This window comes from Macaca mulatta, chromosome X, assembly GCF_049350105.2.
Source record: "Macaca mulatta isolate MMU2019108-1 chromosome X, T2T-MMU8v2.0, whole genome shotgun sequence".
NCBI lineage: Eukaryota > Metazoa > Chordata > Mammalia > Primates > Cercopithecidae > Macaca > Macaca mulatta.
In genome coordinates, this window is record NC_133426.1 from 69575338 (window position 1) to 69600227 (window position 24890).

Sequence of the window (24890 nt, forward strand, 5' to 3'; positions counted from 1 at the left end):
GCTTACCTTGCCTTTGATGGTTGAGTGCTGCCACTTTGCCCCTGCCACGTCAGGATCCAATTATTCCCACCGTATTTAAATTTTGTAGTTGAGTGACTGTAGTTCCCACCGTTACATCTGAAATATAAAGAGGAGCAATTACAGGGCTCTTCAAAGATGCAGGTGCTATCCTCACAAATCTATTTTGCAAGGTATTGGTCGATGGTATATTTTCTGGACCCTCCCAACTGGGATGAGTAGGTTAAAAGTAACTAATCCACCCTAGCATTCCACCCTCCCTAAGCCTTTTGATGCCTTCCTCTACATTTAACCAAGGGAGATCAGGCATTTCCAGCTCACTCACAGTGGGCCATCTTTTAATACATATTTCAACTAACCAAGCATATAAACTATTAGAACCTTTTCTAACTCCTCGAGCTGCACCATTAAATGCAGAGTCCCTACTTAGTGGGCCCTTCAATAAATTCAGCCTGATCCAACTCTGTTTCTTCCACCATTATCCCTCACCCTTAATATCCATTCCCATGACTGTTATCCAGATTTCTGTTTATTTAAACTAGAAAAATAAAGCAGTTCTTTTCAAGTGTAGTGCACCACCTCATGGGTCACACTCTCAAACTCACCTATACAGGCCTGCTGGGACTTTAGTCTAGTTATAGGTCTAGAATCAAACAGTGGTATTGGAGGTCGCTCCTGAGGAGAATCAACATTATCTTGCCTGGCAACGGCCTCAGGGAGGCCATCACTGTTGCCTCAGGCAGCACAGGTTTTATCTCCTCAGACAACAGTGGAAAGGCTGATGGCAGCATTTGGGTCAAGGAGGGGATGTTCCCACTACTGCAGATGGGAAAGCTGTTCCTTCTGGCAAAAAAGGTTCATCAGAGTTTACAAATTTAGCGTCCCCAGCTTCATCAAGGTCCTCCCACATGTTCCCATTCCAAGTGGCAGAGTCTCGTTCTTTTCCGATCAATGCCCTCACTTTAACAATAGACACTTGGCAAGGCTGTACACGCATTTTTCATTGCAGGTTAGCCATTTGCATGATGAGAGCTTGTGTCTGTTTTCCACAATTTCAGCTCATTCTCTACAGGAGGTGAGACTCTCACTCAAGGCAATCTCAGCAAATTTGAGGCTCAGTATTTGCTTCTAAACCTGGCAGTTAGAATCTCTGAGTTTATAATTTTCTTTCATCACTTTGTCCACTGAACTTAGGAGCAACCAACCAGCTTCACTATATTCCTTGGTGCTTCACATATGGTCAAAGGTATTATGTACAGAATCACTAAACTTCTTGCCTCTCACAAGCAGTAAATCAAGAGTGTTAAGTGAATTTATTTTGCATAAATCTCTAAAAACTTTATGCCAAGGACCATCAGTGTTTTCCATACTATTAGAAGCACAGTTCTTAGTGTTTTGGGGTATAATAATATTAAGCAGCCAAATCCAGAAACCCCAAAACCAATGAAAGAACTCCATCCTTAATATTATGTTCCTGTAGAACCACTCCTGGTACCAAAATCTGTATTAGTCAGGATTCTCTAGAGGGACAGAACTAATAGGAGATATATATGTATATATAAAATAATTGGATCCTGATATACATATATCTACTATTAGTTATGGGCATATAATAGAATGTGTGTGTATATATATGATATATATAATATATATATATATAACAGAATATATATATAATAGAATATATATAAAATAGAATATATATATAATAGAATATACATGGGAGTTTCTAACTCACATGATCACAAGGTCCCACAATAGGCTATCTGCAAGCTGAGGAGCAAGGAGAGCCAGTCCAAGCCCCAAAACTAAGGAACTTGGAGTCCAGTGTTTGAGGGCTGGAAGCATCCAGCATGGAAGAAAAATGTAGGCTGTGAGGCTAGGCCAGTCTAGTCTTTTCACATGTTCCTGCCTGCTTTATCTTCTAGCTGCACTGGCAGCTGATTAGATGGTACCCACCGAGATTAAGGGTGGGTCTGCCTTTCCCAGCCCACTGACTTAAATGTTAATCTCCTCTGGCAGCACCCTCACAGACATACTCAGGATCAATACTTTGCATCCTTCAATCCAATCAAGTTGACGCTCAGTATTAACCATCATAGCTCATTAGCATCCCAAGATATTTCCTAGAAAGTATCAATCCCTGTAGTGGCTGTTAATCTAAATCCCTTTAAATTAACATTATCAAGCTAAGGTAAGGGCTGAAAGTGTTTCTAATGTAGAGAAAGCATTTAAAAATTAATATCTTCTGTGGAATTATATTAAACATGTATTTTAAATTAGATAAAAATTGCAAAACAACATTCAAGTTTTAACAGTTTTCATCATTCATATCTATGATAATTAATTTTAGGTGTTAACTTGGCTGGATTGATAAATACTTAGAAACCTGGTAAAACACATTTCACAGTGTGTCTGTGAGAGTGTTTTCAGAGGAGATTAACCTGTGAATTGAGTAGACTAGGTAAGGAACATCCACACTCAATGTAAGAGGGCACCATCCAATCTGCTGGGGATCCTGAAATAACAAAAACTGAGAAGTGGTAAATATGTCTGTCTTCTCAAGCTAGAATACACTCTTCCTCTTCTATCATTGGACAACTTCACGCTTGCTGGCCTTAGGACTCCAGGACTTACACCAGTGGCCCCATGGGTTCTCAGGCCATTGGCATTAGATTGAGAGTGACACCACCAGCTTTCATGGTTCTGAGGCCTTCAGACTTGGACTAAGCCACACTACAGCATTTCAGGATCTCCAACTTGCAGATGGCCTGTCATGGAATTTCTCCAGCTCCATAATCATATGAGCCAATTTCCCTAATAAAACCTCGCATGTATCTATCTATCTAATATATCTATTTATTTATAAATAAATATTTATATCTATTTATAAATATAGATATAATCTGTCTATATCGCATTGGTTCTGCCTTTCTGGAAAGCCTTAACACAGACTTAGGTACTAGGAGTGGCTCTAGAGAAACAAACTTTTAAAGATTCATTTTCTTTCATTGGTTTTGGGTATCTGGAAGTGGCTTTAATCTGATTAGATTTAAAAATACTAAGGCCTCTATTTATAATAGTACAGAATGCAATGATAGCCCATGGTATAAACTGTTTATAGAGATATGCAAAATAAATCCATTTGGTACTACTAATTCACTGTTTATAAGAGGCACAAAATTAGTGACTCTACACATGATACCTTTTAACATTTGCAGAAAATAAAGAAATATAATAATAGTTGGTTGCTCCTAGTATCACTGGACAAAGTGATGAAAGAAAATCATGAGCTCCTACAAAAAGAATTACAAACCAGTTCTTACAAAAATCAGAGATGACACAAGCAAATGGAAAAACGTTCCATGCTCATGGTTAGGAAGAATCAATATTGTTAAAATGGCCATACTGCCCAAAGCAATTCATAAATTCAATGTTATTCCCATTAAATTACCACTGACATTCTTCACAGAACTAGAGAAAACTATTTTAAAATTCATATGGAACAAAAAAAAAAACAAAGCCCAAATAGCCAAGGCAATCCTAGGAGCCACCAACCAACATCGTAGTATGCCTTTGTTTTCTGCAAAAAGAACAAAGCTGAAGGTGTCACACTATCCAACTTTAAACTATGCTACAGGGCTACAGCGAACAAAACAGCATGGTACTTGTATAAGAACAGACACATAGACCCAGAAATAAGACTGCACACCTACAACTATCTGATCTTTGACAAACCCAACAAAAACAAGCAATGGGGAATATTTTTTCTATTTAATAAATAGTGCTGGAAGAACTGGCAAGCCATATAAAGAAAATTGACACTGGATCCCTTATTTACACCATGTACAATAATTAACTCAAGGATTAAAGACTTAAATGTAAAACTCAAAACTATATGTAATATATATATAATACATATATGTAATAAATAATATATAATAATATGTAAATATAAAACTCAAAGCTGTAGGGATACTGGAATACTAGAGTAAATTTGTCACATAAAATCTACTAACCTACACCAGGAAAGTTCAGAAGACATACCTTTCACCAATACCTTGTGAAACAGATTTGTGAGGGGATCCCCAGTATCCCTGAAGTGCTCCATGATTTCACTTCTTTGTAAGCTGGACCTTACCATGGGATCCTCAGTCAACCATTTAAAAAACTTAAATGTAATAGGAATAATTCAATCTTGGGGTGGAAGAGGCCATGTTGTGGCACTCAGCTCTCAAAGGTAAGGTATGCATAGTTACCATAATAGACAGCAAAGGCAAAACAACAACCAGAAGAGTCTGATTTTCATGGATCTATGGTATTGGCTAGTTAAACATGGTGTTCCTAGAAGTGGACAGATAGAAAACTGTTAAATTTTTACTTTATATAAGTAGAAAGCTTTCAAGTCAAGTAAATAAAAGTCTAACCCAAGTAATAAAAACAGAGAATGATGGGTCCTAAATCAATTCCCAGACTTGAGCCAGTTTACAGACCTAGAAAACCTTGAATGAAAGGGAGACCAGGTCCCCTCCAGGAAGGACACCAGTACACTACTAAAAATCTGTACCATTTATTTTTATCCGATTTTTCTTCAAAGGGACCTATGGTGCTTTGCCTGGGTAACTGCAGTGGAGAAAAAGGAATAATAATACTTTTCAGGGACTAGTGAACACTGGCTCTGAACTGATGCTGATTACATGAGATCCAAACATCACTGTGACCCTCCAGTTACAGTAGGGCTTTACAGAGGTTAGGTGATTAATGCAGTTTTAGATCAGATGCCACTCACAGTGGGTCTAGTGGGTTTCTGAATTCATTCTGTGATCATTTCTTCAGTTCCAGAATGCATAACTGGAATATACATATTTAGCAACTGGCGGAATCTCCACGCTGAGTTTTTAACCTGTGTAGTCAGGACTATTAAGTGGAAATGGCTAAATGTAAACCACTAGAGTTGGTTCTATCTAGGAAAATAGTACAGCAAAAACAATACTGCAATCCTGGAGGCAATGCAGAGATTGATGCCACCATCAAGGACTTCAATGATGCAGGGGTGGTGATTCCCACCACATCTCCATTCAACTCTCCTTTTTGGCCTGTGTAGAAGACAGAGGAATCCTGGAGAAGGACAGTGTGTTACTGTAAGCTTAACCAAGTGGGGTGACTCCAATTGCAGCTGCTGTACCAGATGTGGTTTCATTTCTTGAGCAAATTAACACATTTTTCTGGTACTTGGTATGTAGCTAGTGATCTGGCAAAAACCTTTTTATTGATCCCTGCCCATAAGACCCACCAGAAGTAATTTACTTTCAGCCGTCAAGGCCAGCAATACGCCTTCATTGTCTTACCTTATCTCCAGCCCTGTGTCACAGTTTAGTTTGTAGATATCTTGATTGCCTTTTTCCCCTGACAATATATCACACTGCTGTGTTATATTGATGACATTTTGCTGACCGGACCTAGTGAACATGAAGTAGAAGCCACTCTGAATTTATTGCTAAACCATTTGCATGTGAATGGAAAATAAATCTAACTAAAATTCAGGGGGCTTCTACCTTAGTGAAACTTCTAAGGGTCCAATGGTGTGGTAACATCCTTTTTAAAGAGAAGGATACATTGTTACATCTGGTCCCTCCTACAACCAAGAAAGAGGCACAACATCTAGTGGGCCTATTTAGATTTTGGACAAAACATATTCCTTATGTGAGTGTATTACTCTGTCCCATCTACTGAGACACCTGAAAAGCTGCTAGTTTTGACTGGGACTTAGAACATAGTGCTCTGCAACAGGTCCAGGCTGCCGTGCAAGCTGTTCTGCCTCTTGGGCTTTAAGATTCAACGAATCCAATGGTACTTGAGGTGTCAATGGCAGATATAAATGCTGTTTGGAGTCTTTGGCAAGCCTTTACAGGTGTATCAGAGTAAAGCCCCCTGAGATTTTTGAGCAAGACCCTGTCATTATCTGCAGATAAATACTAATCTTTTGAGAGATAGCTTTTGGCCTGTTACTTGGCCTTAGTAGAAACTGAATGCTTGGCTATGGACCACCAAGTTACCATGTGACCTGAGTTTCCCATCCTGAACTGCGTGTTACTTTACCCACAAAATCATAGAGTTGGGTAGGCACAGCAGTACTCCATCATCAAATGGAAGTCGTATATATGTGATGAGGCCCAAGAAGATCCTGAAGACACAAGTTATATGAAGAATTGGTGCCAAAAACCCATGGTTCCTTCTCCTGCTACACCACCTCTCTCTCAGCCTGCACTGATGGCCTCATGGGAAGTACCCTATAATCAACTGACACAGAAAGAAAGGACTAGGACCTGGTTTACAGATGGTTCTGCATGATATGTAGGCACCACCCAAAAGTGGAGAGCTGTAGCAGCATAGTCACTTTCTGCGACAACCTGCAATGGCAATGGTAAAGGGAAATCTTCTCAGTGAGCAGTAATTTAGGCAGTGCACCTGAATGTGCACTTAGCTTGAAAGTAGAAATGCCAAATGTGTGGTTATATACTAATTCACGGGCTGTAGCCAATGATTTGGCCAAATGGTTAAAGACTTGGAAAGAACATGATTGAAAAATTGGTGACAAAGAATTTGGAAAAGAGGTATGTGAATAAAACTCTGAGTGGGCAAAGTATATGAAGATATTTTTGTCCCATGTGAATGCACACTAAAGAATGACCTCAGCAGAGGAGGACTTTGATAATCAGGTGGATAGAATGACCTACTCTGTGGATACTAGTCAACCTCTTTCCTCAGCCACCCCATCATTGCTCAGTGGGTTCATGAACAAAGTGGCAATGGTGTGATGGGAGAGATTATGCAGGGACTCAGCAACATGGACTTCCAGTCACAAAAGCCAGCCTGGCTATGGTCACTGCTGGGTGCCCAATCTGACAGCAGCAGAGATCAACGTCTTAGATGATCATTTCCTGGGATAATCAGCAAGCTACCTGGTGGCAGACTGATTATATTGGACCACTCAATAAATATAAGGGACAGTGTTTGGTCATTAAAGGAATAGACACTGTAGATATGGATTTGCTTTCCCTGCACACAATTCTTCTGCCAAAACTACCATATGTGGACTCATAGGATGTCTTATTTACCATGATGGTGTTCCACACAGCATTGCTTCTGACAAAGGAACTCACTCGATAGCCAAAGGAGTATGGCAGTGGGGTCATGCTCATGGAATTCACTGGTATTTCCATACTCCTCATCATACTGAAAAAGCTGGTTTAATTGAATGGTGGAAGAGTCTTTTGAATTCAAAATTACAGCACCAGCTAAGTGACAGTATCTTGCAGGGCTGGGGAAAGGTTCTCCAGAAGGCCTTATATGCTCTAAATTAGTGCCCAGTGTATGCTACTATTCCTCACATGGCCAGGATTCATGGATCCAGAAATTAAGAGGTGAAAATGGGAGTGACATCACTCATGATTTATTATCCCTAGTGACCTGCTAGCAAAACTTTTGCTTCCTGTTTCTGTGACTTTATGCTCTCCTGGCTCTAGATATCTTAATTCCAAAGAGAAGAATGCTTCCTCTATGAGACACAACAATAATTCAATTGAACTGCACATTCAAGCTGCCGCTCAGCCACTTCGGGCTTCTCATGCTTCTGAGATAATAGGATAAGAAATGAGTTACACAGTTTGCTGGGGTGATTGATCCAGACTACCAAGGGGAAATTGTACCGCCACTTCACAATGGAGTTAAGGAGATGTTTGGAATACAGAAGATCCCTTAGGGCATCTCTTAGTACTACTACGGCCTGTAATAAAGGTCAATAGAAAATTACAACTACCCAATTTAGGCAAGATTACTAATGGTCAGACTTCAGGAATAAAGATTTGGGTCACCTCACTAGATAAAGAACCACCACCAGCTAAGGTACTTCCGGAAGGCAAAGCGGGTACTAAATATATAGTATAAGAAAGTAGTTACAAACACCAGCTAGGGCCATGTAACCAGTTACAAAAATGAAGACTAATTGTTATACGAATTTATTTCCTATTTTGTTAAGAATATGTCTGTGTGTATATATACATATATTATGTAATATCTTTGTTTTCACTCTTCTCTTATCATGTAATATAAGATTGACTGAATTTATATCAGTATATAAGTATTGTTAATTTTACATAACAGTACTCAAGTCATAGTATATAAGGAGAAGAATAAACATCACCAAAAAAACTTTACCTTTTCTTCTGAGAAAAGGGCTAATGTATTTTACTTGTGTGTAAAATAGGTGTATCATGTTAAGTGGAATTATTACCTTGTTATAGTGTTACTTACAGATTAAATATGGTTTAAGGAGATGTATATGGGTGCCAAGTTGACAGTGAGTGGGCTGGTGATAGTTCATTTTAGATGTCAACTTGACAGGACTGAGGAATACCTAATAACCTGATAAAATATTATATTTGGGCTTGTCTTTGATGGTGTTTCCAGAGATGAGTATGTGAGTCTGAGAGGACTAAGTGGGGGATATCCACCATCAATGTGGGAAGGCATCATCCAATGTGTTGGTGGGCCAGAGATAACTACAAGAGAGAAAAGGTGAATATGTCAATCTATTTGCCGAATCTGCGATACTGTTCTTTTCCAGGCTCCCTGGCCTTTGGACTCCAAGACTTATTCCAGTGCCCCTCTGTGATCTCAGGCTTTTGGCCTTGGACTGAGAATTGCACCATCAGATTCTTTGGTTCTGAGATCTTCAGACTTGGACTGAGTTACACTACCAGCACCCCAGGGTCTCCAGCTTGCAGATAGCCTTTCATGGGACTCAGTCTCCATAACCATGTGATCCAATTTTCCTAATAAATTCGCTCTCAATATATTGTATGTACATATATATATATATGTACATATATATGTATACACACACACACATACAAATGTCATGGATGATATGGCCCATAAATAAGGTCAATGGAAAATTACAACAACCCAATCCAGACAAGACTATGAATGGTCCAGACTCTTCAGGAATGAATAATACAAGAGACAGAATGAATATTCGATTAGTTCTGTCTCTCTGGAGAACCTTGAAAAATATAACATAAGAATATTTTTCTTCTAGAGATGAGTAAGGGTTGCTGGCATTCTCTTAGTAATGACTTGTTATTCACAGAGGACATGATTGTCTACAGAGAAAATTCAAAGAGATCTATAAAAACTATTAGATATAACAAGTAAATTTAGCAAGGTCCCAGAATAAAGTCAACATACAAAAAATCATTTATGTTTCTATAAACTAAAAAAAAAAAAACGGGGGGGGCGGAGCAAGATGGCCGAATAGGAACAGCTCCAGTCTCCAACTCCCAGCGCGAGCGACACAAAAGACCGGTGATTTCTGCATTTTCAACTGAGGTACTGGGTTCATCTCACTGGGGAGTGCTGGACGATCGGTGCTGGTCAGCTGCTGCAGCCCGACCAGCGAGAGCTGAAGCAGGGTGAGGCATCGCCTCACCTGGGAAGCGCAAGGGGGAAGGGAATCCCTTTTCCTAGCCAGGGGAACTGAGACAAACAACACCTGGAAAATCGGGTAATTCCCACCCCAATACTGTGCTTTAAGCAAACAGGCACACCAGGAGATCATATCGCACACCTGGCCGGGAGGGTCCCACACCCACGGAGCCTCCCTCATTGCTAGCACAGCAGTCTGCGATATCGCGGCAAGGCAGCAACGAGGCTGGGGGAGGGGCGCCCGCCATTGCTGAGGCTTAAGTAGGTAAACAAAGCTGCTGGGAAGCTCGAACTGGGTGGAGCTCACAGCAGCTCAAGGAAACCTGCCTGTCTCTGTAGACTCCACCTCTGGGGACAGGGCACAGTAAAAATAACAAAAACAGAAGAAACCTCTGCAGACACAAACGACTCTGTCTGACAGCTTTGAAGAGAGCAGTGGATCTCCCAACACGGAGGTTGAGATCTGAGAAGGGACAGACTCCCTGCTCAAGTGGGTCCCTGACCCCTGAGTAGCCTAACTGGGAGACATCCCCCACTAGGGGCAGTCTGACACCCCACACCTCACAGGGTGGAGTACACCCCTGAGAGGAAGCTTCCAAAGCAAGAATCAGACAGGTACACTCGCTGTTCAGAAATATTCTATCTTCTGCTGCCTCTGCTGCTGATACCCAGGCAAACAGGGTCTGGAGTGGACCTCAAGCAATCTCCAACAGACCTACAGCTGAGGGTCCTGACTGTTAGAAGGAAAACTATCAATCAGGAAGGACACCTACACCAAAACCCCATCAGTACATCACCATCATTAAAGACCGGAGGCAGATAAAACCACAAAGATGGGGAAAAAGCAGGGCAGAAAAGCTGGAAATTCCAAAAATAAGAGCGCATCTCCCCCGGCAAAGGAGCGCAGCTCATCGCCAGCAATGGATCAAAGCTGGACGGAGAATGACTTTGACGAGATGAGAGAAGAAGGCTTCAGTCCATCAAACTTCTCAGAGCTAAAGGAGGAATTACGTACCCAGTGCAAAGAAACTAAAAATCTTGAAAAAAAAGTGGAAGAATTGATGGCTAGAGTAATTAATGCAGAGAAGGTCATAAACGAAATGAAAGAGATGAAAACCATGACACGAGAAATACGTGACAAATGCACAAGCTTCAGTAACCGACTCGATCAACTGGAAGAAAGAGTATCTGCGATTGAGGATCAAATGAATGAAATGAAGCGAGAAGAGAAACCAAAAGAACAAAGAAGAAAAAGAAAGGAACAAAGCCTGCAAGAAGTATGGGATTATGTAAAAAGACCAAATCTACGTCTGATTGGGGTGCCTGAAAGTGAGGGGGAAAATGGAACCAAGTTGGAAAACACTCTTCAGGATATCATCCAGGAGAACTTCCCCAACCTAGTAGGGCAGGCCAACATTCAAATCCAGGAAATACAGAGAACACCACAAAGATACTCCTCGAGAAGAGCAACTCCAAGACACATAATTGCCAGATTCACCAAAGTTGAAATGAAGGAAAAAATCTTAAGGGCAGCCAGAGAGAAAGGTCGGGTTACCCACAAAGGGAAGCCCATCAGACTAACAGCAGATCTCTCGGCAGAAACTCTCCAAGCCAGAAGAGAGTGGGGGCCAATATTCAACATTCTTAAAGAAAAGAATTTTAAACCCAGAATTTCATATCCAGCCAAACTAACATTCATAAGTGAAGGAGAAATAAAATCCTTTACAGATAAGCAAATGCTTAGAGATTTTGTCACCACTAGGCCTGCCTTACAAGAGACCCTGAAGGAAGCACTCAACATGGAAAGGAACAACCGGTACCAGCCATTGCAAAAACATGCCAAAATGTAAAGACCATCGAGGCTAGGAAGAAACTGCATCAACTAACGAGCAAAATAACCAGTTAATATCATAATGACAGGATCAAGTTCACACATAACAATCTTAACCTTAAATGTAAATGGACTAAATGCTCCAAATAAAAGACATAGACTGGCAAACTGGATAAAGAGTCAAGACCCATCGGTCTGCTGTATTCAGGAGACCCATCTCACACGCAGAGACATACATAGGCTCAAAATAAAGGGATGGAGGAAGATTTACCAAGCAAATGGAGAACAAAAAAAAGCAGGGGTTGCAATACTAGTCTCTGATAAAACAGACTTTAAACCATCAAAGATCCAAAGAGACAAAGAAGGCCATTACATAATGGTAAAGGGATCAATTCAACAGGAAGAGCTAACTATCCTAAATATATATGCACTCAATACAGGAGCACCCAGATTCATCAAGCAAGTCCTTAGAGACTTACAAAGAGACTTAGACTCCCATACAATAATAATGGGAGACTTCAACACTCCACTGTCAACATTAGACAGATCAACGAGACAGTAGGTTAAAAAGGATATCCAGGAATTGAACTCATCTCTGCAGCAAGCAGACCTAATAGACATCTATAGAACTCTCCACCCCAAATCAACAGAATATACATTCTTCTCAGCACCACATCGTACTTACTCCAAAATTGACCACGTAATTGGAAGTAAAGCTCTCCTCAGCAAATGTACAAGAACAGAAATTATAACAAACTGTCTCTCAGACCACAGTGCAATCAAACTAGAACTCAGGATTAAGAAACTCAATCAAAACTGCTCAACTACATGGAAACTGAACAACCTGCTCCTGAATGACTACTGGGTACATAAAGAAATGAAGGCAGAAATAAAGATGTTCTTTGAAACCAATGAGAACAAAGATACAACATACCAGAATCTCTGGAACACATTTAAAGCAGTGTGTAGAGGGAAATTTATAGCACTAAATGCCCACAAGAGAAAGCAGGAAAGATCTAAAATTGACACTCTAACATCGCAATTAAAAGAACTAGAGAAGCAAGAGCAAACACATTCGAAAGCTAGCAGAAGGCAAGAAATAACTAAGATCAGAGCAGAACTGAAGGAGATAGAGACACAAAAAACCCTCCAAAAAATCAATGAATCCAGGGGTTGGTTTTTTGAAAAGATCAACAAAATTGACAGACCACTAGCAAGACTAATAAAGAAGAAAAGAGAGAAGAATCAAATCGACGCAATTAAAAATGATAAAGGGGATATCACCACCGACCCCACAGAAATACAAACTACCATCAGAGAATACTATAAACACCTCTATGCAAATAAACTGGAAAATCTAGAAGAAATGGATAATTTCCTGGACACTTACACTCTTCCAAGACTAAACCAGGAAGAAGTTGAATCCCTGAATAGACCAATAGCAGGCTCTGAAATTCAGGCAATAATTAATAGCCTACCAACCAAAAAAAGTCCAGAACCAGATGGATTCACAGCTGAATTCTACCAGAGGTACAAGGAGGAGTTGGTACCATTCCTTCTGAAACTATTCCAATCAATAGAAAAAGAGGGAATCCTCCCTAACTCATTTTATGAAGCCAACATCATCCTGATACCAAAGCCTGGCAGAGACACAACAAAAAAAGAGAATTTTAGAACAATATCCCTGATGAACATTGATGCAAAAATCCTCAATAAAATACTGGCAAACCGGATTCAGCAACACATCAAAAAGCTTATCCACCATGATCAAGTGGGCTTCATCCCTGGGATGCAAGGCTGGTTCAACATTCGCAAATCAATAAACATAATCCAGCATATAAACAGAACCAAAGACAAGAACCACATGATTATCTCAATAGATGCACAAAAGACTTTTGACAAAATTCAACAGCCCTTCATGCTAAAAACGCTCAATAAATTCGGTATTGATGGAACGTACCTCAAAATAATAAGAGCTATTTATGACAAACCCACAGCCAATATCATACTGAATGGGCAAAAACTGGAAAAATTCCCTTTGAAAACTGGCACAAGACAGGGATGCCCTCTCTCACCACTCCTATTCAACATAGTGTTGGAAGTTCTGGCTAGGGCAATTAGGCAAGAGAAAGAAATCAAGGGTATTCAGTTAGGAAAAGAAGAAGTCAAATTGTCCCTGTTTGCAGATGACATGATTGTATATTTAGAAAACCCCATTGTCTCAGCCCAAAATCTCCTTAAGCTGATAAGCAACTTCAGCAAAGTCTCAGGATACAAAATTAATGTGCAAAAATCACAAGCATTCTTATACACCAGTAACAGACAAACAGAGAGCCAAATCAGGAATGAACTTCCATTCACAATTGCTTCAAAGAGAATCAAATACCTAGGAATCCAACTTACAAGGGATGTAAAGGACCTCTTCAAGGAGAACTACAAACCACTGCTCAGTGAAATAAAAGAGGACACAAACAAATGGAAGAACATACCATGCTCATGGATAGGAAGAATCAATATCGTGAAAATGGCCATACTGCCCAAGGTAATTTATAGATTCAATGCCATCCCCATCAAGCTACCAATGAGTTTCCTCACAGAATTGGAAAAAACTGCTTTAAAGTTCTTATGGAACCAAAAAAGAGCCCGCATCTCCAAGACAATCCTAAGTCAAAAGAACAAAGCTGGAGGCATCACACTACCTGACTTCAAACTATACTACAAGGCTACAGTAACCAAAACAGCATGGTACTGGTACCAAAACAGAGATATAGACCAATGGAACAGAACAGAGTCCTCAGAAATAATACCACACATCTACAGCCATCTGATCTCTGACAAACCTGAGAGAAACAAGAAATGGGGAAAGGATTCCCTATTTAATAAATGGTGCTGGGAAAATTGGCTAGCCATAAGTAGAAAGCTGAAACTGGATCCTTTCCTTACTCGTTATATGAAAATTAATTCAAGATGGATTAGAGACTTAAATGTTAGACGTAATACCATAAAAATCCTAGAGGAAAACCTAGGTAGTACCATTCAGGACATAGGCATGGGAAAAGACTTCATGTCTAAAACACCAAAAGCAACGGCAGCAAAAGCCAAAATTGACAAATGGGATCTAATTAAACTACAGAGCTTCTGCACAGCAAAAGAAACTACCATCAGAGTGAACAGGCAACCTACAGAATGGGAGAACATTTTTGCAATCTACTCATCTGACAAAGGGCTAATATCCAGAACCTACAAAGAACTCAAACAAATTTACAAGAAAAAAACAAACAACCCCATCAAAAAGTGGGCAAAGGATATGAACAGACATTTCTCAAAAGAAGACATTCATACAGCCAACAGACACATGAAAAATTCTCATCATCACTGGCCATCAGAGAAATGCAAATCAAAACCACAATGAGATACCATCTCACACCAGTTAGAATGGCGATCATTCAAAAGTCAGGAAACAACAGGTGCTGGAGAGGATGTGGAGAAATAGGAACACTTTTACACTGTTGGTGGGATTGTAAACTAGTTCAACCATTATGGAAAACAGTATAGCGATTCCTCAAGGATCTAGAACTAGATGTACCATATGACCCAGCCATCACATTACTGGGTATATACCCAAAGGATTATAAATTATGCTGCTATAAAGACACATGCACACGTATGTTTATTGCGGCACTATTCACAATAGCAAAGACTTGGAACCAACCCAAATGTCCATCAGTGACAGATTGGATTAAGAAAATGTGGCACATATACACCATGGAATACTATGCGGCCATAAAAAAGGATGAGTTTGTGTCCTTTGTAGGGACATGGATGCAGCTGGAAACCATCATTCTTAGCAAACTATCACAAGAACAGAAAACCAAACACCGCATGTTCTCACTTATAGGTGGGAATTGAACAATGAGATCACTTGGACTCGGGAAGGGGAACATCACACACCGGGGCCTATCATGGGGAGGGGGGAGGGGGGAGGGATTGCACTGGGAGTTATACCTGATGTAAATGACGAGTTGATGGGTGCTGACGAGTTGATGGGTGCTGACGAGTTGATGGGTGCAGCACACCAACATGGCACAAGTATACATATGTAACAAACCTGCACATTATGCACATGTACCCTAGAACTTAAAGTATAATAATAATAAATAAATTTTTTAAAAAATGGAGAAATAAATGATAAAAGACAATACCATACAGTTTTGCAGTAAGTAATAAATTTAGAAATACATTTACCATATGAGCCAGCAGTCTCATTTTAGGTCATTATCCAAGTGATTTGAAAGCATACATTCACACAAAAACCTGTACACGAATGATTATAGTAGTTTTATTCATAATTGCCAAAAACTTGACAAATTCCAGATGTCCTTCAACAGATGAATAGATAAGCAAAATGTAGTATATCTGTATGATGAGCTAATATTTAGATTGATTCATACAACATGTGATGAATCTTAAATGCATTTGCTATGAAGCTAGATAAAAAGGCTAAACACTGTATGATTCCATTCAAACGACATTCTGAAAAAGACAAAACTATAGTGAAAAAGGAAAGAGACCATTGGTAGACAAGGATTGGGGGAGGGCGTCTGAATGTCAAGGAGACAAATGTCAAGGAGAATTTGTAGGATGATGAAACTCTACTATATCATATTGTGTTAGAAGATATATAAATCTATTTATCAAAACCCCTAGGACTGAACACAGCAGAAAGCAAAAACTGTAAGTTAAAAATAAACAAAAGCAATCAGGATATTGTAGGACTTTGAATGACACACAGACTATAATAAGTGAATCTAAATGTATTACAAATGTATAAGTTTACCACATTTAAGGGAGAATAAGGAAGCTGGCCTAAAGACTTTTTAAAGGCATGTTTTACAGATACTGTAAAGCTGAAGAGAAAAGAACTATACACAAATGCTGTACTCTCTGGTTGGTTAAATTTATCTTTCAGAGGTGTAAGTTTTACCAATTTTGAAACAACTTAACATACATACAAATATACAAGTAAATACGTTATAGTTAATGATAACCAGATTTCTTAATGTCAGAAAAAGAAATTACACATTGACATGATTTGGCTGTGCCCCCACCCAAATCTCATTTTGAATTGTAGTTGCCACAATCCCCACATGTCATGGGAGGGACCAGGTGGAGTTAATTGAATCATGGAGGCAATTTCCCCAATCTCGTTCTCATGAAAATGAGTTAGTTCTCATGAGATCTGATGGTTTTATAATGGGCATCCCCTTTTACTGGGCAGGCATTCTTCTCCTTCTTGCCACCATGTGAAGAAGGACATCTTTGCTTCCCCTTCCATCATGATTGTAAGTCTCCTGAGGCCGCCTCAGCCCTGTGGAACTGTGAGTCAATTAAACCTCTTTCCTTTATAAATTACCCAGTATCGAATTTGTCTTTATAGCAGCATGAGAACTGACTAATACACAGCATGAGAACTGACTAATTTCTCCCTTGCAGTGTTGAATTGGAGTTGGAAACATTAGTTTGAACTCATGACTATTTTAGTATACAGAAATAGACACAAAACTAAATATAAAGATGAGTGTTGTTGAACACTCAATAAAGCTCCTTTCTCAAAAAGATGTCCATGTCCCAATCCAAGGACCTTGTGAAAAGGTTACCTTAGATGGCTAAAAAGAATGTGATTAAGGATGTTGCGATGGAGAAATCATCCTGGATTAACCACTTGAGTCCAATGTAATCTCAAGGGCCCTTATAACGGCATGTGGGTCATAATGCCAGGAGGCAATGTGATGAGAGAGAAGCAAAGATCAGAGAGATGCAGGGCATACTATAAGCTCAGAAATGTGTGCAGGTTCTAGTTACTGGAAAAGGGAAGGAAATGGATGCTTTCACAGCGTCTCCAAAAGGAACTCACACTATTTTGGATTTCTGACCTCCAAACATGTAAGAAAACAACTTTTCATTGATTTAAGGCACAAAGTTTGTGCTGATACAGCAACAATAGGACACTAATATAGATGTACACATGGATTAGAATGCAAGTGTGTATGGATGGGCATGGTGGCTCATGCCTATAATCCCAGTACTTTGGGAGGCCGAGACAGGTGGATTGCCTGAGTTCAGGAGTTCAAGACCAGCCTGGGCAACACAGTGAAACCCCATCTCTGCTAAAATACAAAAAATTAGCCAGGCATGGTGGTGTGCGCCTGCAGTTCCAGCTACTTGGGAGGCTGAGGTAGGAGAATTTCTTGAACACAGGAGGTAGAGGTTGCAGTGAGCCAATATCATGCCACTGCACTCCAGCCTGGGCAACAGAGTGAGACTCTGTCTCAAAAACAAAAATAAAATAAAAAAAGAATTCATGCATGTATTCCATAGCTCTCTCCTGTTGGAGAGCAAAAAGTAAGAACACCCAGTAGAAACAGGCACATCTAAAAACCAGATCTGGGCTTCTAGATACCACTTTATAATAAAATGACCCAGGACCACTTGACAAAATTGTTGATTCTAGGGTTAGGGCAAGGAAATTACAAGACGGTCCTAAAGCCTCTGTCATGCCACAAAATAAGGAAGTACTAGAAAAGAAAGATTACAGAAAAGGTAAAGAAAAGAATTAAAGTCTATAAAGATGCAGTTACCAAGGTGGCCGGCAAGATGGCCGAATAAGAACATCTCCAGTCTGCAGGTCTCAGCCAGATCAATACAGAAGGCAGGTGATTTCTGCATTTCCAACTGAGGAAACCGGCTCATCTCATTGGGACTGGTTAGATAGTGGGTGCAGCCCACGGAGGGCAGGCCAAGACAGGGTGGTACAATGCCTCACCCAGGAAGTGCAAGGGGTAGGGGAACTCCCTCCCCTGGCCAAGGGAAGTCATGAGGCACCGTGCCCTGAGGAATGGTGCATTCCAGTCCAGTTACAACACTTTTCCCACAGTCTTCGCAACTCGAAGACCAGGAGATTCCCTCGGATGCCTACACCACCAGGGCCCTGGGTTTCAAGCACAAAATTGGGCAGCTGTTTGGGCAGATACCAAGCTAGCTGCAAGAGTTCTTTTTCATATCCAAGTGGTGCCTGGAACACCAGGGAGACAAGACCATTCACTCCCCTGGAAAGGGGACTGAAGACAGGGAACCAAGTGGTCTAGCTCAGTGGATCCAAACCCCCACGAAGCCCAGCAAGCTAAGATCCACTGGTTTGAAATTCTTGCTGCCAGCACAGCAGTCTGAAGTCAACCTGGGAAGCTAGAACGTGGTGGGGGGAGGGTCGTCCACCATTACTGAGGCTTTAGTAGGTGGTTTTTCCCTCACACTGTAAACAAAGACTCCAGGAAGTTTGACCGGGGCAGAACCCACCACAGCTCAGCAAAGCCACTGTGGCCAGACTGCCTCTCTAGATTCCCCCTCTCTGGGAAGGGCATCTCTGAAAAAAAGGCAAGAGTCACAGTCAGGGGCTTCTAGACAAAACTCCCATCTCCCTGGGACAGAGCACCTGGGGGAAGGGGCGGCTGTGGGCTCAGCTTCAGCAGACATAAACGTTCCTGCCTGCTGGCTCTGAAGAGAGCAGAAGATCTCCCTGCACAGCACTCTAGCTCTGCTAAGGGACACACTGCCTCCTCAAGTGGGTCCCTGACCCCTATGCCTCCTGACTGGGAGACACCTCACAACAGGGGTTGACAGACATCTCATACAGGAGAGCTCCAACTGGCATTTGGCAGGTGCCCCTCTGGGAGGAAGCTTCCAAAGGAAGGAACAGGCAGCAATCTTTGCTGTTATGCAGCCTCCACTGGTGATACCCAGGCACACAGGGTCTGGAGCGGACCCCCAGAATACTCTATCAGACATGCAGAAGAGGGGCCTGACTGTTAGAATAAAAACTAACAAACAGAAAGGAATAGCAACAGCATCAAGAAAGAGCATGTACACACACACACACAAAAAGAAACCCAACCGAAGGTCATCAAAATCAAAGATCACTGGTAGATAAATCCACAAAGATGAGGAAAAAACAGTGGAAAAAAGGCTGAAAATTCCAAACACCAGAATGCCTCTTCTCCTCCAAAGGATCACAATTCCTTGCCAGCAAGACAACAAAACTGAACAGAGAATGAGTTTGACAAATTGACAGAATTTAGGCTTCAGAAGGTGGGTAATAACAAACTCCTGCAAGCTAAAGGAGCATGTTCTAACCCAATGCAAGGAAGCTAAGAACCTTGAAAAAAGGTTAGAAGAATTGCTAACTAGAATAACCAGTATAAAGAAGAACATAAATGACCTGATGGAGCTGAAAAACACAGCATGAGAACTTCGTTCATACACAGGTATCAATAGTCAAATCAATCAAGTGGAAGAAAGGACATCAGGGATTGAAGATCAGCTTAATACAATAAAGCAAGAAGACAAGATTAGAGAAAAAGAATGAAAAGGAACGAACAGAGCCTCAAAAGAAATATGGGACTATGTGAAAAGACCAAACCTATGTGTACATGAAAGTGATGGGGAGAATGGAACCTAATTGGAAAACACTCTTCAGAATATTATCCAAGAGAACTTCCCCAAACTAGCAAGACAGGCCAAGATTCAAATTCAGGAAATACAGAGAACACCACAAAGATACACCATGAGAAGAGTAACTCCAAGACACATAATTGTCAGATTCACCAAGGTTGAAATGAAGGAAAAAATGTTAAGGGCAGCCAAAGAGAAAGGTCAGATTACCCACAAAGAGAAGCCCATCAGACTAACAGCGGATCTCTCTGCAGAAACTCTACAAGCCAGAAGACAGTGGGGGCCAACATTCAACATTCTTCAAGAAAATAATATTCAACCCAGAATTACATATCCAGCCTAACTAAGCTTCATGAGCAAAAAAGAAATAAAATCCTTTACAGACAAGCAAATGCTGAGAGATTTTTGTCATCACCAGGCATGCCTTCCAAGAGCTCCCAAAGGAAGCACTAGATATGGAAGGATAAACAAGTACTAGCCACTGCAAACACATAACAAATTTTAAAGACCATCAACACTATGAAGAAATTGCAAAAACTAATGGGCAAAATTACCAGCTAGCATCATAATGACAGGATCAAATTCACACATAGCAATATTAACTTTAAATGTAAACAGGCTAAATGCCCCAATTAAAAGACACAGGCTGGCAAATTGGATAAAGTGTCAAGACCCATTGGTGTGCTGTATTCAGTAGACCCATCTCAAGTGCAAAGACACAGATAGGCTCAAAATCAAGGAATGGAGGAATATTTCCCAAGAAAATGGAAAGCAAAAACAAAGCAGGGGTTGCAATGATAGTCTCTGACAAAACAGAATTTAAAGCAATAAAAATCAAAAAGAAAAAGAATGGCGGTCGGGCGCGGTGGCTCACGCCTATAATCTCAGCACTTTGGGAGGCCGAGGCACGTGGACCACGAGGTCAGGAGATCGAGACCATCCTGGCTAACACGGTGAAACCCCATCTCTACTAAAAATGGAAAAGGTAGCCGGGCATGGCGGCAGGCGCCTGTAGTCCCAGCTACTTGGGAGGCTGAGGCAGGAGAATGGCATGAACCCGGGAGGCGGAACTTGCAGTGAGCCGAGATCGCGCCACTGCACTCCAGCCTGGGCGACTGAGCGAGACTCCGTCTCAAAAAAAAAAAAAAAAAAAAAAGAAAAGAAAAGAAAAGAAAAGAAAAAGAATGGCAACACATAATGGTAAAGGGATCAATGCAACAAGAACAGCAAACTATCCTAAATATATGTGCACCCAATACAGGAGCACCCAGATTCATAAAGCAACCTTGAAAAAAGGTTAGAGGAATTGCTAACTAGAATAACTAAAATAGCCAGTTTAAAGAAGAACATAAATGACCTGATGGAGCTGAAAAACACAGCATGAGAACTTTATTCATATACAAGTATCAATAGCCAGACTAATAAAGAAAAAAGGAGAGAAGAATCAAATAGACACAATAAAAAATTAATAAAGGGGATATCATCACTGACCCCGCAGAAATACAATCATCAGAGAATACTATAAACTCGGAGACTTACACTCCCACACAATAATAGTGGGAGGCTTTAATGCCCCACTGTCGACATTAGACAGATCAAAGAGACAAAAAGTTAACAAGGTTATTCAGGACTTAAGCTCAGGTCCAGACCAAGCAGACCTAATAGACATCTACAGAATTCTACGCCCCAAATCAACAGAATATACATTCTTCTCAGAAACATATCACACTTATTCTAAAATTTACCACACAATTGGAACTAAAACACTCCTCACTAAATGCAAAAGAACAGAAATCATAACAAACAGTCTCTCAGACCACAGTACAATAAAATTAGAACTCAGGATTAAGAAACTCACACAAAACCACGCAACTACATGGAAACTGAACAACCTGATCCTTAATGATTACTGGGTAAAATACAAAATTAAAGCAGAAATAAATAAGTTTCTGAAACCAATGAGAACAAGACACAACATACCACAATCTCTGGGACACAGTTAAGCAGTGTTTAGAGGGAAATTTATAGCACTAAGTGCCCACAGGTGAAACTGGGAAAGATATAAAATCAACACCATAACATCACAACTAAAAAGGGCTAGAGAAGCAAGAGCAAACAAATTCAAAAGCTAGCAGAAAACAAGAAATAACTAAGATCAAACTGGAACTGAAAGAGATAGAGATACGAAAAACCCCTTCAAAAAATCAGTGAATCCAAGAGCTGCTGTTTTGAAAAGACTAACAGAAAAAGATAGACTACTAGCCAGACTAATAAAGAAGAAAAGAGAGAAGAATCAAATAGATACAATGAAAAAATAATAAAGGGGATATCATCATTGATCCACAGAAATACAAACTGCCATCAGAGAATATTATAAACACCTCTATGAAAATAAATTAGAAAATCTAGAAGAAATTCCTGTACACATACACCCTCCCAAGAACAAATCAGGAAGAAGTCGCATCCCTAAATAGAACAATAACAATTTCTAAAATTGAGGCAGTAATTAATAGCCTACCAAAAACAACAACAACAACAAAACCCAGGAGCAGATGGATTCACAGCCAAATTCTACCAGAGGTACAAAGAGGAGCTGGTACCTTTACTTCTGAAACTATTTCGACGAATAGAAAAAGAGGGACTACACCTTAACTAATTTTATGAGGCTAGAATCATCCTGATACCGAAACCTGGCAGAGACACAGCAAAAAAAAAGACAATTTCAGGCCAATATTTCTGATAAATATCAACATGAAAATCCTCAATGAAATACTGGCAAAACGATTCCAGCAGCACATCAAAAAACTTATCCACCATGATCAAGCGGGTTGCATTCATGAGATGCAAGGCTGGTTCAACATATGCAAATCAATAAACATAATCCGTCACATAAACAGAACCAATGACAAAAAAACACAAGATTCTCTCAATAGATACAGAAAAAACATTTGATCCCCACTGTGAACATTAGACAGATCATGAGACAGAAAGTTAACAAGGATATCCAGGGATTGAACTCAACTCTGCACCAAGTGGAGCTAATAGACATGTACAGAACTCTCCACCCCAAATCAATAGAATATACATTCTTCTCAGCACGACATCGCACTTACTCCAAAATTGACAACATAGTTGAAAGTAAAGCACTCCTCAGCAAATGTACAAGAACAGAAATTATAACAAACTGTTTCTCAGACCACAGTGCAATCAAACTAGAACTCAGGACTAAGAAACTCAATCAAAACCGCTCAATTACATGGAAACTGAATAACCTGCTCCTGAATGACTACTGGGTACATAACGAAATGAAGGCAGAAATAAATACTTTCTTTGAAACCAATGAGAACAAAGATACAACATACCAGAATCTCTGGGACACATTTAAAGCAAAGTGTAGAGGGAAATTTACAGCACTAAATGCCCATAGAGAAAGCAGGAAAGATCTAAACTTGACATCCTAACATCACAATTAACAGAACTAGAGAAGCAAGAGCAAACACATTCAAAAGCTAGCAGAAGGCAAGAAATAACTAAGATCAGAGCAGAACTGAAGGAGATAGAGACACAAAAAACCCTTCAAAAAAAATCAATGAATCCATGAGCTAGTTTTTTGAAAAGATCAACAAAATTGATAGACCATTAACAACACTAATAAAGAAGAAAAGAGAGAAGAATCAAATAGATGCAATAAAAAATGATAAAGGGGATATCACCACCGACCCCACAGAAATACAAACTACCATCAGAGAATACTATAAACACCTCTATGCAAATAAACCAGAAAACCTAGAAGAAATGGATAATTTCCTAGACACTTACACTCTCTCAAGACTAAACCAGGAAGAAGTTGAATCCCTGAATAGACCAATAGCAGGCTCTGAAATTGAGGCAATAATTAATAGCCTACCAAACAAAAAAAGTCCAGGACCTGACGGATTCACAGCCGAATTCTACCAGAGGTATAAGGAGGAGCTGGTACCATTCCTTCTGAAACTATTCCAATTGACAGAAAAAGAGGAAATCCTCCCTAACTCATTTTATAAGGCCAACATCATCCTGATACCAAAGCCTGGCAGAGACACAACAAAAAAAGAGAATGTTAGACCAATATCCCTGATGAACATCGATGCAAAAATTCTCAATAAAATACTGGCAAACCGAATCCAGCAGCACATCAAAAAGCTTATTCACCATGATAAAGTGGGTTTCATCCCTGGGATGCAAGGCTGGTTCAATATAAGCAAATCAATGAACCTAATCCAGCACATAAACAGAACCAAAGACAAAAACCACATGATTATCTCAATAGATGCAGAAAAGGCCTTTGACAAAATTCAACAGCCCTTCATGCTAAACTCTCAATAAATTCGGTATTGATGGAACATATCTCAAAATAATAAGAGATATTTATGACAAACCCACAACCAATATCATACTGAATGGGAAAAAATTGGAAGCATTCCCTTTGAAAACTGGCACAAGACAGGGATGCCCTCTCTCACCACTCCTATTCAACATAGCGTTGGAAGCTCTGGCTACGGCAATCAGGCAAGAGAAAGAAATAAAGGGTGTTCAGTTAGGAAAAGAAGTGAAACTGTCCCTGTTCGTAGATGACATGATTGTATATTTAGAAAAACCCATCGTCTCAGCTCAAAATCTCGCTAAGCTGACAAGCAACTTCAGCAGAGTCTCAGGATACAAAATCAATGTGCAAAAATCACAAGCATTCTTAGACACTAGTAACAGACAAACAGAGAGCCAAATCATGAATGAACTCCCATTCACAATAGCTTCGAAGAGAATAAAATACCTAGGAATCCAAGTTACAAGGGATGTAAAGGACCTCTTCAAGGAGAACTACAAACCACTGCTCAGTGAAATAAGAGGACATAAACAAATGGAAGAACATATCATGTTCATGGATAGGAAGAATCAATATCGTGAAAATGGCCATACTGCCCAAGGTAATTTATAGATTCAATGCCATCCCCATTAAGCTACCAATGACTTTCCTCACAGAATTGGAAAAAACTGCTTTAAAGTTCATATG

General features: G+C 40.1%; 1 long non-coding RNA gene across 3 annotated transcripts in view; it reads right to left on the reverse strand.

Moving 5' to 3' along the window:
• Positions 1–24890, reverse strand: part of LOC144338469 (uncharacterized) — a 75502-nt gene that overhangs the window by 34436 nt on the left and 16176 nt on the right. For 2 of the 3 annotated variants that reach the window (XR_013412666.1, XR_013412664.1), the window contains exon 1: positions 7–1666. This is a non-coding gene — a long non-coding RNA (uncharacterized LOC144338469). Of the gene's footprint in view, positions 1–6; positions 1667–24890 lie in introns of those variants that run through there. The other variant, XR_013412665.1, reaches the window with a different exon arrangement.